Raw genomic sequence first — 16,582 nt, forward strand, 5'->3', positions numbered from 1 at the left:
TGAATTAAATTCATCCTTTCCAGTCCATTTTAGTTCACTGATTCCTAAACTGTCGATGTTCACTGTTGCCATCTCCCGTTTGACCACTTCCAGATAATCTCTTGTAAAAGGAGTGCTTAATAAATTGAATTCCCACTTCACCAAAATCTTACATATTGACCTTCCCCCACTGCCTCTTTGGGGCAGTCTCTCAGAGAGGTGCTATCTCCTGGGCTGCAATCTTCTTTTTGCCCCCAATAAAACTTAACTCATGACTATCAAGTTGTGCAGCTTTTTTTTAGCTGATGCTCTATAACTAGAAGACTCTTGAGAGTCTCTTGGACTGCAAGGAGATCCAACCAGTCAAAGCTAAAGGAAATAAGTCCTGAATATTCATTGGGTGGACTGATGCTGAAGCTGAAACTCCAGTACTTTGACCACCTGATGTGAAGAACCGACTCATTGGAAAAGATCCTGATGCTGGGGAAGATTGAGGGCAGGAGGAGAAGGGGGCAACAGAGGATGAAATGGTTAGATAGCATCACTAACTCAATGGATATGAATCTGAGCAAACTCCAGGAGACAGTGAAGGACAGAAAAGCTTAGAACATTGCAGTCTGTGGAGTCACAAAGAGTCAGATACAACTTAGTAACTGAACCACAGCAAATAACTAGTTGAGTGGCTTCCAATGTTTTTATCACCTCTGAAAACAAAAATGCATTTTATAACCATGGTCTAATGATTATATATCTATATATATAAAATTGAAAAAAGTTGCATAATATAGTGCTCATCTTTATGATTTAGAGTATTAGTTTTCTATTGTTGTGCAACAAATTACCACCAATGGAATGGTTTAAAACAACATACATTTATTATCTCAGTTTTCATAGGTTAGAGTTTTAAGTACAGGTTTATCTGGATGCTCTGCTCAACTTCTCACAAGCCTGTAATCAAAGTGTCAACTGGCACTGCCATCTTGTCTGTACTTGGGATATTATTCCAAGCTCATGGGATTGTTGGCAGCTTGTTCTTTTTGTTTTTTTCAGGGCCAGCAGGAGAACCTCTCTTTTAAAGGGATTACATAATTAAGTCAGGCCCATCCAGAATAATCTCTGTTTTGATTATCTCAAAGTCAACTGATTATTGTTGACTGAAGAATAATATACAATGTAAAAGTTTTGACTTATGTTTTATTTGGAGATCTTATTGAAGACTATAGCCTGAAAGACAGCCTCTTAGATAGCTCTGAGGAACCTTTCTGAAGTGGTAAGAGAGGAGACGGGATATATAGAAAATTTTGCTGATAAAACAACAAATCATGTAGTCGAAGATAAGATCGCTGCTAATCACAAAAAACAAAAGTCTCAAGTTAATGATTTTAGTTCCTTTTTATGTGTGGTAAGATACAAGATCCTGGGATCCTTGATATTACTCCTTCAATATACATCTTAACAGTCTAGGGCCAATATTGGTGTTTTTTTCCATCCTGAATCCCCCTTAGGAATGCTGCAGTGCTGAGAGTGGGCAAAAGTCATTGTTTACTGAAACGGCAAGCAATGCTTTTGGGTCTGCATTATGAACCTTGTTTATGTTCCAAGATCCCTTCCTTTGCCATGTAACTGCTGCAGGAAAGGGGATCTCTTCCAGGGCCTGAGAGAAGGCTCTTATCTAACATTCAGAAATGAGACACACCTGTTGACAAAGCAAGAGATTTTGTGGGGAAAGGGTGCCCAGACAGAGCAGCAGAGTAAGGGAACCCAGGAAAACTTCTCTGCCACATGGCTTACAGCCTTGAATTTTATGGTGATGGGGTTAGTTTCTGAGTTGTCTCTGGCCAGTCACTCTGAGTCAGGGTCCTTCCTGGTGGCACACGCATCACTCAACCAGATAGATTCCAGGAGGAGGATTCTGGGAGGTTGATGGGACATATGGACTAGAGGCTCCTCTCTCCTTTTGACTTTTTCTGAATTCTTCTGGTTGGTAGTAGCTTGTTAGTTCCTCACTCCTTACCAGGATTTCCTGCTTAAGATAACTCATGCAAGTGGTTACTATGGTGCCTGGCCAGAGTGGGCAGTTTTAGCCAGTGATTCTCCTAACATGACTACCATGATTTTGGAAATGATGTCCTATTATATTCAGAGCTCCTGCCCACACTCAATGGGAGGGCATGACAAAAGGTCACTGGGGATGTGATCTGAGAATTCTGCCTACCACAAATAGGCAGAATACTCTGGTATTTTCTACTTTTCTCTTTTCTTTAATAAATTAGATTTTTTTCTTTTTTGTCACCCAACTAATGGATTAGGACCACTGGTTTGAAAACCTTACAGTGGATACTTTTAAGCACCAAGAATTTATGTTCTTAAGCACATCTCAGACCCTTGGGTGTGTAGAGGGCCCTGGTCATAGGGTAGGAGACAGTTGTATTAATAACTTGTGCAGAGAGCATGAGGTTATCATTGGTAACTTGATCGAGCTTCTTTGGCTCTGATCCTCACAGAGAAACTCCTGTCCATGCTCTCAAGAGGGAGGAACAATCAGGGCAAGCTCAGAAGCAGTAAACTGTCATGGATTTTGCCTGGCTCATTAGCTCAAAGGAATGCCCGGGAGGCAGGGTGATGTGGGGGAGCAGGAAGCAGACCCAGGCCCAACACAGCCACCAGCTTTGTGACCTGCTCAGGACAAGCCTCTTTTCTGGGCCTCAGTGTCCACCTCTGAAAAAGAGATGCTGAAGGACTGTTCACGTATTCAGAACATTTGTGAATCTGAAAGGAAGCAGAACTGCTATATTTCTTAGAGGCTGAGTCAGGAAGGGGACCACCTCCAACAGGTGGCTTCATTCTGCTGGCCAGTAACTGAGTGTTTTCCGGAAAATCAAGCAGTGAGAAGCCAGACTATGAACTCCCCAGGAGCAGGGATGAAGGCCTCCCCCACAGAACCTGGCACCCAAATCTTGGTTTAGCTAAACAGGGGAACTCTGGAATGATTTTTGTTGCTGTTTATTTTTTTAAACTCTGGAGTCCCAGATTCCACTTTGAAAGCCACCATCTTGCTCATGGAAAGGACTGACCCTGAGTACCTCAGCCAGTAGGGCTATGGAAATGGCCTTCAAAAATTTTTAAAGGAAACCAGAATTTTATTCAGAAGCTGTTGGGACCATGGGATGGTCCAAAGCTGGGTGACCCAGATCTGTGCTAGCTACCCAGATCTGTCTGAGAACTGAGGCATCTGCGGGAGATTTTAGCACCTTATCTCCTTTTAGAACCATCCCATGGATTTCCCTGTTGGTCCAGTGTCTAAGACTCTGTGCTTTCAATGCAGGGAGACCTAAGTTTGATCCCTGATCAAGGAGCTAGATCCTACATGCCACAACTAAGATTTTGCATGCTGCAACTAAGACCTGGTACAGCCAAATAAATATATAAATAAAAATAAACACTAAAAGCAAAACAGAAAGAATCACTCCCAGCTCATGTCTAAGGTGGGAAAGTGAGATAGGAGTCCAACAGTGGAGGGAAAGGACTTATGGGTTGAACTGAGAAATGGGGAAAGAGAGGTAGGGATAGGAGGAGGGGAAGAAAGGAGTGAGAGAGAGAGGGAAAGAAGAAAGGATGGATTTTTAACAATAGCTCTTCCCCTGGGAAATTTTCAGAGGCAACCCCACCTCCCATCTCCAAAACTCAATATCCTCTCTCTCTTTCTTTCCTTTTTTTTTCCCTAACATGAGTTGCTGAGCTATTGCAAAGGGAGCTGAACCGAGACACCAAAAAGTCCACTTCGGAATCAATGTGGAAAAGTTTAAGAGACTTAAATCAATATGTAAAAGTTTAAGAGACATTCAGATTGTCTTCTGGGCTTCAGAAGTAGGTGGCCCCTAGACAGAGACATATTCACAGTATCAGCACTTATCAGTATTAAATATAGTCTCCATTTGTTGACTCATTTGTAACTCATAAGTCCTCACCTGGCAGAGGACTTGGTAGGGAACAGGGGTATTCCTTTCCAGCCTGCTCAAATGTCCCACAAGGTAGGAAACCCTGCCTGCCTCTCAGCGCTGCTGGTGCAGAAGAGATGTTCACGGTGAGCCTTCCTGTAAGCAAAGGAAACTCGATTTAGGATGGCTGTGGGGTAAGTAAGTAAGTTCATGTGGCCTCTCTCTCCCCAGTGACATTGGCCCCTACCTCCAATCGTAGGATGGGTGGAAGGAATGTATCCTGGCCTCTGTGGGAGCAGCTGAGTCAGTCATGCACCTGGAGGAAAAAGGCCCTCTGTGACTCATCAGCAGCTTTTCATTGCCCCAGGACAGCGCCAGAAGGAGAAATGTGTGCACACAGGGGCTCAGAACCAGGCTCGGGAGCCCAGCCTTGCAAGTCAAGGGCACAAAGCCCAGAAGCCTGCAAAGAGGGGAGTGCTCCAATTTCTCCTTGAAAAGGGAGAAGGTGATTGTGCAGGTGAAGGGCCCTGGCAACTCTCTGGACCCCAGTGCCTGCCATCAATTCTGGGGGTTACCCAGGGCAACTTCAGTCTTCTGAATCTCTTCCCTCTGCTACTTGTGTGTATGCTTAGAGATGCTCATTGCTTTCAATATCAACATAAGGAAAGCTAATTAGGAAGGTGAATCCACTGCAAGATAAATGGTGTGACGGATTTACAAAGGAATGAATCATCTATTGTTTGGAATTGTTCTGCCCTGCTCTGCTTCCATTAGCACAGCTTGTGGCAAGCCAAGCGGGAACCAAAGTTGCTCCATAATGGAACAGTATGTAGTAAGGGTCACAAGAGTGCTGTAGACAACATGCACAAATAAGGTTCAAGAGATCATTTTAGGCAGGGGTGCTAGAAAAGGTTTCTTAGAGTTGGAAATTGAGCTAGGCTTTGAACATGGGGTGATATTCTATGACATAATTTGTTAGAGCTCCTGTAATGTCATTGTATAATTTTACCATAATTTATTTAATCAATTCCCTATTGTCAGACATTTAAGCTATTTCCAATATTTGGTATTATAAGGAACACTATAATGAACATCCTTATACACACAGTTTTACAAACTTAACCATTTTTTTAAAAGAATGTGTTTCTTTAAAGGGAGTTGATGAGTCAAAGAGTTTGCACAAATTTTAAAAATCATCATTTTTTTTCTGATTGCCAAATTTATATATACTCATTATAAAACACACTGTAAAACCCAACATAACGCTATGGTTTTGAAAATGAGTCTCCTGTAATCCCATATCCTGGAAATATTTTCTGAAAACAGTTTGGTATATATATTTAAAACTTTTAAAATGTTTTTAGTGTTTCAACATGTGAAACACTAACATGTTGTAACATACACACCTCCAAAGATGGACTTTCTGTCATACTTAGAATGGATTCCAGAACTTTTGCCTGGTCTGGCCTCAGGTGGCCTTTGTGGTCCCACTCTCCCGCACCTTCACTTTGCTCCAGTTGCAGAGTGCTTCTTCTTGCTTCTAGAGCCAGTTACACTTGCCACTACTCCTGGCTTTATGTTGGCTGATCCCCCTGATTGGAATGTCCTTTCCCCAAATATTCACAAGGTTCTTGCCCTCACTTTATTCAGGTGTCTGCTCAAATGTTACCATTCTAGAGAGGGTCCTTCACTGATCACGCTACCTAAAATAACCCAGATAGTTTTTTCATTGTTGTTCTTGTTCAGTCCCTCAGTTGTGTACGACTCTTTATGTCCCCATGGACTGCAACACGCCAGGCTTCCCTGTCTTTCACCATTTCCTTGAGTTTGCTCAGACTCGTGTCAATTGAGTCAATGATGCCATCCAACCATCTCATCCTCTGTCATCCGCTTCTCCTCCAGCCTTCAATCTTTCCCAGCATCAGGGTCTTTTCCAATGAGTCAGCTGTTCACATCAGACGGTCAAATTATTGGAGCTTCAACTTCAGCATCTGTCCTTTCAGTGAATATTCAGGGTTGATTTTCTTTAGAATTGACTGGTTTGATCTCCTTGCCGTCTAAGGGACTCTCAGGAGTCTTCTCCAACACCGCAGTTCCAAGGCATCAATTCTTTGGCGCTCAGCCTTTTTTATTGTCCAGCTCTCACATCTGTATGTGACTACTGGAAAAACCATAGCTTTGACTAGACAGATCTTTGTAGGCAAAGTAATGTTTCTGCCTTTTAATACGCTGCTTCTGTTTGTCATTCCTTTTCTTCCAAGGAGCAAGCATCTTTTAATTTCCTGGCTGCAGTCACCGTCTGCAGTGATTTTAGAGCCCAAGAAAATAAAACCTGTCATAGTTTCCATTGTTTTCCCATTTATTTGCCATGAAGTGATGGAACTACATGCCATGATCTTTGTTTTTAGCATGTTGAGTTTTAAGTCAGCTTTTTCACTCTCCTCTTTCACCTTCATCAAGAGGCTTTTAAATTCCTCTTCACTTTCTGCCATAAAGGTGGTGTCACCTGCATAACTGAGGTTATTGGTATTTCTCCTGGAAATCTTGATTCCAGCTTATGCTTCATCCAGCCTGGCATTTTCCATGATGTACTCTCCATATAAGTTAAATAAGTGAAATGACAATATACAGCCTTGATGTATTCCTTTCCCAATTTGGAACCAGTCCATTGTTTCATGTCTGGTTCTAACTGTTGCTTTTTGACCTGCATACAGATTTCTCAGGAGTCAGGTAAGGTTGTCTAATATTCCCATCTCTTTCAGAATTTTCTACAGTTTATTGTGATCCACCGAGTCAAAGACTTTACCATAGGCAATGAAGCAGAAGTAGATGTTTTTCTGGAATTCTCTTGCTTTTTCAATGATCCAACAGATGTTGGTAATTTACTGTCTGTTTCCTCTGCCTTTTCTAAATCCAGCTTGCACATCTGAAAATTCTTGGTTCACCTACTATGGAAGCCTAGCTTGAAGGATTTTGAACATTACTTTGCTAGCGTGTGAAATGAGTGCAATTGTGTGGTTGTTTGAACATTCTTTGGCATTGCCTTTCTTTGGGATTGGAATGAATACTGACCTTTTCCAGTCCTGTGGCTGTTACTGAGTTTTCCAAGTTTTTTTCCTGGCACTCATCATTACCTGACACAATATGTGGGTGCTCAGTCACTAAGCTGTATTCAACTCTTTGCGACCTCAAGTACTATAGCCTGCCAGACTCCTTTGTCCATGGGATTTCCCAGGCAAGAATGGAGTGGGTTGCCATTACCTTCTCCAGGGGATCTTCCTGACTCGGGGGTTGAAGTCATGTCTCCTACATTGAAGGCACTTTCCTTACCACTGAGCTACCTGGGAAGCCCTGAAATATTATGTGTGTGTGTGTGTGTGTGTGTGTGTGTGTGTGTAGCTTGTCTAGAAAGCTCTGTGAGAAGAAAGAAATGTCTTGTCCTCTGAGCATCCCCATTACTTGGAACAGAAGCTGGCACACAGCAGGTGTTCAATAAATGCATGTTAAATAGCTGAATGAGATGAAACTAAATCATATTTATTATTCTGAAGCCTCCTTTTTAACTTAACAGTATATCGGATATATCTTTTCACATTAACATATAAATCTTTTTTAGTCTTTCTAAGGCTCTAAAAAGCAGAGATATTACTTTACCAGCAAAGGTCTGTCTAGTCAAAGTATGGTTTTTCAAGTACTCATGTATGGATGTGAGAGCTGGACTATAAAGTAAGCTGAGCACTGAAGAATTGATGCTTTTGAACTGCAGTGTTGGAGAAGACTCTTGAGAGTCCCTTGGACTGCAAGGCGATCCAACCTGTCAATCCTAAAGGAGATCAGTCCTGAATGTTCACTGGAACGACTGAGGCTGAAGTTAAAACTTCAATACTTTGGCCACCTGATGGAAAGAACTGACTTATTGGAAAAGACCCTGATGCTGGGAAAGATTGAAGGTGGGAGGAGAAGGGAACAACAGAGGATGAGATGGTTGGATGGCATCACCAGTGTGATGGACATGAGTTTGAGTAGGCTTTGGGAGTTGGTGATGGACAGAGAAGCCTGGTGTGCTGCAGTCCACGGGGTGGCAAAGAGTCAGACATGACTGAGTGACTGAACTAAACTGAAGGCTCTGCAGTTGTAATTTGTTTACCAATTCTCTTTTGATAGGCATTTGGGTTGTTTTCAACTTTTCAATATTATAGACAATGATGTATCACACATCCTTGAATATATATCTTTGCATGCTTTTAATATTGTATATAATTTATCTGGAGAAGGAAATGCCAACCCACACCAGTATTCTTGCCTGGAGCATCCCAGAGCCAACCTCTTGGGCTTCAGTCCATGGGGCCGCAGAGTCAGACATGACTGAGCAGCTAAGCACAAATGTCCTTTATCTGAGATGTTGAAAAGCCCTCCAAGCGTGAATATCTAGCATCATGTTGGAAATACAGATGTGGATCTGAGTGATACCAGCCTGCAGGTGGATTGGAGACTTCTTCACACTGACATGATCACTGAAATCATAGGAATCAATGCAATATAAAAAAGGAAATTGAACAAAGCTCAGAAATATGATTCTTAATCATGTCTGTATCTAGATGGTAGGAGGAGGAGGGCAAGAAATTATTCATTCATTTGACAAATATGTGTTGACTGGTATTTTCTATAAGTTGGGAATATAACCAACATGAGTGACATAGACCTTACCCCTGCCTTGATCTCATCCTGCTGCTGCTAAGTTGCTTCAGTCGTGTCCGACCCTGTGCGACCCCATAGACAGCAGCAGCCCACCAGGTTCCTCTGTCCCTGGGATTCTCCAGGCAAGAACACTGGAGTGGGTTGCCATTTCCTTCTCCAATGCATGAAAGTGAAAAGTGAAAGTGAATTCGATCAGTTGTGTGCGACTCTTTGCGACCCCATGTACTGCAGCCTACCAGGCTCCTCCATCCATGGGACTTTCCAGGCAAGAGTACTGGAGTAAGTTGCCATTTCCTTCTCCAGCTCGATCTCATGGCTTAGATTCTAATGGAAAGAAGGACATGGAAAATAACAAATCAGAAAATCTAGTGACTGAACAACAACGTTACAACTGTCAACAAAATAACATAGCATTGTAATCATAAATCTGCCATTTCTTGTCTGTGAATTTTGCTCTGATCTCTAGCAGATATTTATACATATTCTGTCCTTTGATGTATTTCTTGCTAAAACCCATGAGAAAGGAAATATAATTATATTAATACTTATTATAATTTAATTCCACTAATAATCATTATAATCAGTAATTATAAAAATTTTTATTTTAATAAAACATGTATTAAACTTTTTCAATAAGTCAAAAAAATCAGAAAGTCATAATAGGGTAAATAGGATAGGGTGGCACTGATGTGCAGAGGTGGGGAACTACCACAGACTAGAGATTTTAAGGCACGTATTCTAGAAGTAACATTTAAACCAAGACTGGAGTAAGTTGGAGTTAGCCAGGAGAAGGGCTGGAGGTCAGGCATGGGGAAGTGTTTCAGGCTAAGAGAGGCTGGGAGGCATGAGAAAGCATGGCATATACAGGTCATTGAAAGAAAAAGTCAGATCACTGAAAGAAAAAGCTTATGTGACAGAAGAGTTGAGAGTGATGCCGATAATGGGGAGACATGAGATTGACAGGTAAGCTCTTTGGGCCATGTTAAAGGGGTTGGCTGTTATCTTAAGGGCAATGAGGAGTTTGAAACAGGGAGGCCATGTGACCAGAGCTGTATTGGAAACGACTGTGGCCATGATGAGGACAGTGCATTGAAGGGATGGGGCATGGAAGTGATCAAGACTAGGGGGACCTGTTAGGAATCAAGGAAGAGTGAGTAATGGTGTCAGGCATGGGGAACAGCAGATGGATTTCAGAGGTATTTTGGAGGATTCAAAGGTATAATTGATAGGACTTGGTTACAGATCAGGTTTAGGAGAAGAAGGAAAATGAAGACTCAAAGATGGTGATGAACAAAGATGATGAGCACTTTCTGACTTGTGTAGCTGAGACAAGAGGAGAAACTGGAGGTAGGCTAAGGATGAAAAATTCAGTTTTGGAAATACTGAGTCTGAGGTGACATGGACTAGCCAAGCAGACCAAATGGGCCAAAGAGAAAGAGAGCAGGGTGTTGTGTCACTAGTATCAAGATGGAATTGACACCACTGGCAAATGTCAAATCTACAAGAACAGAGACTACTTATACCCTCAGGGCTTAAATCAGTATGATCTGACTTAGAGTGGGTGCTCAAAAACACGTGTGCAGTGAAGGAGTAGACAAGATCACTTGGTAAGTGAGGAAAGGATGGGGCCCAGGACGGAACCTGAGGGGGGCCGCTGCCTCCATGTGGGAGGAGAGATGTTTGTTGAGGTTCAGAAGGGAAGCAGCCCTCAGAGCGGGGGCCGTGGTCATGGGGAGGGGAGGGGATGGCAAAAAAGAGGAGGAAGCGGTGAGTAATGTCAGTACTGTCAAGAAGAAGCCAAGATGACTACAAGGAACCAAAAGCTGTGGCCACAAAGAGGTCACTGGTAAACTTTGGTGAGCTTATTTTTACTGATACATTGGAAACAAAGGTCATGTTTCAGAGGACTGAGGAGTGATCAGAAAAGGTCTAAGGGGAGACAGTGGGAACACATAACTCAGAAGTTTGATAGTGAAGTAAGTATAAAAGGAAGTAAAAACAAGACAATTTTAAAAAAAGAGAAAGAGGTGGTGACAGTGTTTTCTTTCTTTTTTAAAAAGAATTATTTATTTTTGGCTGCACTGGGTCTTTGTTGCTCTGTGCAGGGGCTTTCTCTAGTTCCGTGAGTGCAGGGGCCACTCTTTAGTTTCGGGGTGTGGGCCTCTCACTGTTGCGGAACACAAGTGTGGGCTTCAGTAGTTGCGTTTTGTGGGCGCTAGAGCACAGGCTCAAGGAGCTGGGGCGCGCGGGCCTAGTTGGTCTGCGGCACGTGGGATCCTCCCGCGCCACGGCTGAACTGGTGCTCCCTGCACTGGTGGGAAGACGCTTAACTGTTCCACTACCAGGGAAGCCCAGCAATATTTTATTTTTTAACTTTATTTTAATAGGAGGCTAATTACTTTAGAATATTGTAGTGGGTTTTGCCATACATTGACATGAAACAGCCATGGGTGTACATGTGTTCCCCATCCTGAAGCCCCCTCCCACCTCCCTCCCCATCCCATCCCTCTAGGTCATCCCAGTGCACCAGCCCTGAGCACCCTGTCTCATGCATCCAACCTGGACTGGCGATCTGTTTCACATATGATAATAGTCATGTTTCAATGCTATTGTCTCAAATCATCCCACCCTCGCCTTCTCCCACAGAGTCCAAAAGTCTGTTCTTTGCATCTGTGTCTCTTTTGCTGTCTCGCATATAGGGTCATCGTTACCATCTTTCTAAATTCCATATTTATGCATTAGTATACTGTTTTGGTGCTTTTCTTTCTGACTTACTTCACTCTGTATAATAGACTCCAGTTTCATCCACCTCATTAGAACTGATTCAAATGTATCCTTTTTAATGGCTGAGTAATATTCCATTGTCTATATGTACCACAGCTTTCTTATCCATTCGTCTTCCAATGGACATCTATGTTGCTTCCATGTCCTGGTTGTTATAAACAGTGCTGTGATGAACATTGGGGTGCATGTGTCTCTTTCAATTCTGGTTTCCTTGGTGTACCCAGCAGTGGGATTGCTGGGTCATGTTTTCTTGATGTTTGGAAAGAATAGCAGTAAAGTTTGAGATTCAAGAACAAGAGAGGCTAATTTTTTGAGAAAGGTCCCTGAGGAGGTGTGAAGGGATGGGCTTCCCTTCTAGATGGAGGATCTGCCGCAGGTCAGGGAAGAGACAAATGTTCGTTTTTAATCAAACACGTGATGAATTTTCAGATTTGCAGATGGTAAGTTGGGGCTGTTTGTCTGGTGGCCTGTAGTCTCTCTATGACCAAGAAGCAATGATGGGATTGGTTATAAAGGAAGGAGAAACAGCAGATCAGGGTGAGGGGAGTCACAGGGGAAAAGAGGTCCATGAAGGAGACAAAGAAAGCCTCCTGGACACAGTGTCCCAGAGAGGAGAAATTGAGGGCTGATGAGGCACTAGGTTTGGTCAGTTGCAGATGATTCATAACATTTGATAAAGGGTGGGCCTTCTACTACAAGGATTTAAGAAATGACAGATGTGTGAGAAGGGAAGGCAACAGTTACCTAAAACTAGAGAGAATCCTGGAAGGGGATTGGATGCTAAGGGTCATTTGAACTTGATTCAGGATTTTTAAAAATGCAGGAATGCTTGAAGACAGGGCAGAGGTCACTGGAGAAGGAAGGTTTGAGATGCTGGAGAAGGAACAGAAAAGTCAGACTGAGATGGGATCAGAAGTTTGGCAGAGAAGTTAGCCCTTGAAACATGGAGGGATCCATCTCTTTTTGGACAGAAGAGAAGCTGAAGAGGACTGATACACCAGCAGAGAAATATTCTAAGGTGGAAGTGAGTTGTGATTTGTGATAAGAAATACATAGTTGGTCTTCCTCCAGGTTCCTGGCACAGAGTTCCTAAAACTCTTTGAAGTTTTTGTGAAGAGAGCAAAAAAGTCTTTGTTAGACTTTTGGAAAGCTGCTAGATAGCATTTGGATGGGGTTTGTTGCCAGGGTAACCAACCAAGTGATTACAGGGTTGGCACTTTCAGTTGTACTCCCTGATCTCCAAGGAGGGGAGATGGGCTGACGATTGAGTTCAGTCTCCAGTGGCCAAAGATTTAATCAAGCATACCTTTGTAATGAAGCCCCCATGACACTTCAGTAAGGATGGGGCTTGGAGAACTTCTTGGTTGGTGAACACCTGGAGAAGAGGGGAGAGTGGCTAACTTAGAGGGCATGCTCTTTGCCCGAAGCATCTCTTCCATCTGGCTATTCCTGTTATATCCTTTTAGAATAAATTGATGATCGAGTGAGTAAAATGTTTCTCTGAGTTCAATGAGCCACTCTAAGAAATTAATCAAACCCAAGTTGGGGGTCATTGGAACCTCCAATCTAGCTACAACAATTCATCTAAGGTACTATTTTCTCTGTGTAAGCCAGTTGATCAGAAGCACAGGTGATACCTGAACAATCTTGAGCTTGGGTGAAGTGGAGGGAAGGAGGCAGGCAGTCTTGTAGAACTGAGCCATTAACCCATAGAATCTGACCCTATCTCTAGGTAGATAGCATCAGAGTTGAATTGTAGGATACCACCTGGTATCACAGAGAATTTCTTTTGTGGGAATCTTACACATGTTGGGACCGAGTACAGAATCCTTGGGGGTATGAACTCAAAATCTTGAGAAAGTTGTTATTTCTACACAGATCATCCAGGAGGAAGGAGGACAAACTTGTTCTCCATCTTCCTCAAACCTCTACTTCACAGGCCACTGGGTCTTTCCTCAAACCTCTACTTTTAGGCCACTAGGCCTTTGATGACCACTCTGCCCCTAGAAATTTGACCCATTGGTTGGATCAAAAGCTTGGGCTAAGGATTCAGTCTCTGCACTCAGCCTAACAGGCTGAAGGCTGTTATTGCTCCTGCCTCAATACCCTTTTTGTAGACTGAAGAGTCACAAAAGATCAGGACTGGAAGGGACCTGTTCTGTGTGAGAGGTAAAGAAAGGAAAGATGTCGTAAGAAAGAACTGGATTTTTCTCCACATAGGAAGGAAAACACTGTGGGTCTTTCATTTTACACTTACCTACCTCAATATATCCCCAAAGCCTAGCAGAGTTGGTGGTGGTTTTTTTTTGTTTTTTGTTTTTTTTTTTTGGTAGAAATTGAAAAAAGAAATTCTAAAATATGTGAGAAAGCAAAGGATCTAGAATAACTAAAACAATTCTGAAAAAGAACAAAGATAGGGAACTCAAGCTACCTGAATTAAAAATCTATTACAAAGCTACAGTATTCAAGAGAGTAGAATATTGGGATAAGAAGAGTCATATAGACCAAAGTTGAAAAGAGTAGAGAAAAAGACCTACATTAAAATGGCTAAGTAATTTTTTTACAATGTTACCAACTCACTTCAATGGGAAAATGATAGTAGTTTAACAAATAGTACTGGAAGAACTGGATTTCCATTTAAAAAAATGAACTTGATCCTTACTTCATACCATATACAAGCATTAATTTGAGGTAGGTCATAGACCTAAATGTAAAAACTACACTATAAATCTTCTGGAAAAGAACATGAGAAAATATCTTCACAGCCTTGGAGTAGGCAAAAAAGATTTTTTAAAGCAGCTTACAGAAAACAATAAACATAAAAGAAAAACAAAACTATTAGATTGCATCAAAATTTAAAATTTCTGCACCCTTAAGGAAATGAATAGGCAAAACATAGACTGGTTGAAAGTATTTGCAAAACAAAAAAATGTTATTAGCAAAATATAAAACTTTCTTACAACTGAATGATAGAAAAAAAGTCACCCGATTTAAAAAATATAGCCAACACTTCACAAAAGAAGATGTACAGATGGCTGGTAAGCCCATCAAAAATTGCTTAACATGACTAGTCAGCAGGAAATGCAAATTAAAACAAATACACACCTACTGAATAGCTAAAATTAAAACTCGACAACACCAAATGTTGATGAGGATGTGGAGTAACTGGAGCACTCATATGTGATTTTGGAAAACAGTTCAGCAATTTCTCATAGTAAGACAAGCACATACTCTAAACCAGCAATTAAATTTCTAGGCATTTACCCAAGAGAAAGGAAAACATATGTCCATAAAAAGACTCAAACAAGAATGTTCCTAGCACTGCCACTTAATTAGCTGAGTGACATTAACCACAACTAGTCTGTGCCTCATTTTCTTCTTACATAAAGTGGGGTTAATATCAAAATTCCAAGTAACTGGAAGGGGAAACTATGATACCAAATACACAGCCTTCCTCTGAGAAAAGCAGCACAACCAGTGTCTTCTCAGTGTGGATGCCACGGCTCACGCAGCATGTATTGCTTATGGCCCAGTAGCCACCAGCCACCTCTACGCTCCCCTGGAGGTAAAAGGTAACAAGAGGTCTAGAGCCCAAGCCGGAGGTTTTGGCTGAGCCAGATCTGAAGTTAGATTTCTCTGGCATACAGAGTATGAGTCGCCCCTCTCCCGAGACATTATGTCCCTCTCAGGAGCTGTTTCTTCTGAAGAATCTCTCGGGAAAGAAAACTTGAGCAGCATTCGCATGTGGGGCTCAGAAATGGATAAGCAAATCTGAGTACCTTCCAGGCTTTAAAGGGGGATGCTAGGGTCCCCAAGAAAGCATTTAACATAATTTAAGGATGATCCCAGATAAACTATATCTGTCTGACTTCACAGTGGCCTAGCCTGCCTTTGGAAGGTGGAAAGTATTTGATTAGTTCTTTGTGGTGGACTCTTGAGCTTCCCTTCAAGCCAACCATGGCAATCCCATTCCCCTTGCCAAAGATCAGTTTAAGTGTAGGAATGTACCCAATTCTGCCTAATGAGACATGAAAGGTATTCTACAGGGGACCTTTGGAAAGTTTCCATGCTCCTAAGAAGCAGCCATGGGAAGAGTGTACTTTGCTTCTTTGGGACATTATTGTGTCTGATGAAGGCATCTATTACCACCTAGGGAGCCTGCTGGAGGATAAAACCAACATCTTGATGACAACAAAACAGAGAGATGAAGACAACTTGAGTCCTTTACACCTTGGGTACACCTTATACTATTAGCTGGAATCCACTACTTTTAATTCTCATTAGTGATATAGTGTATTTCTTTATATGTTTGAATCTGAGTTTTCTTTTATTTGCAGCAAGAGCATACTATTACTTGTGGCTAGAGCATCCCAACCAACAGAGCATGGGACTATAATTTCTCCCTTAGCTGATGGGAGCTTAGAGCTAATAAGATTGGGGTACTAAGGTGATGTAACTGGTGTCTTTGCCAGGACAATGGGGTCATTCATGTTTCTATGCATGTCAGGATGTGACTCCTACTTTACAACCCAAATGAGCTAAGGAGAGTATATTCCTCTGCTTTTTTTTTTTTTTTTTTAATCTTTAATCAAAGTAAACCTGATTCTGAACCCCCAATCCTGTTCAGTGGACAGATTAATCTGTCACTTTGGGAGCTCAAGCCCCTGAAAGATTGTGCACAATTGGGTGTAAGTGTAGAGGTGTCCCATCCACTCATCAGCTCATAGTCTATAATGAGTTTTCTCTGATGCCTCAGGTCTGTTCTAGTTTGGTGACTTTGTTGTTTCTGAGTCATATTGCGGCTCAGAAATCTTTGGTGATACTGGAAATTCAATGGGGCTTGTCTGGTGGCTCATATGGTGAAGAATCTGCCCACAATGTGTGGGACACCCTGTTAGATCCCTGGGTCGGGAAGATCCCTGAAGGGCACGGCTACCCATTCCAGTATTCTTGCCTGGCAGGCTACAGTCCCTGAGGTTGAAAAGAGTTGGACACAGCTGAGCAACTCAACCTAAGGCCTCAAGTCCTCCTGAGATCTGGCCCTTACCCAGGACCCTGGAATGTGTTATCATAATCAGAGTTTGTTTTTATTTATTTATCTTTTTCTCTCTTTCTGGTTTCCTATCTCTCTCGTTTCCTTTCTTTTTCCTTCAAAGTCCTCCTTCTTCCTACTCCCAACCCCT

At 42.1% G+C, this 16,582-nt stretch overlaps 1 protein-coding gene across 1 annotated transcript in view; it reads left to right on the plus strand.

Moving 5' to 3' along the window:
• The window catches only part of FUT8 (fucosyltransferase 8), a 495,007-nt gene that overhangs the window by 53,725 nt on the left and 424,700 nt on the right, over positions 1-16,582 (plus strand). The gene's annotated exons all lie outside the window — the stretch shown is intronic.

Source organism: Muntiacus reevesi, chromosome 7 (assembly GCF_963930625.1).
Source record: "Muntiacus reevesi chromosome 7, mMunRee1.1, whole genome shotgun sequence".
Classification (NCBI taxonomy): Eukaryota; Metazoa; Chordata; class Mammalia; order Artiodactyla; family Cervidae; genus Muntiacus; species Muntiacus reevesi.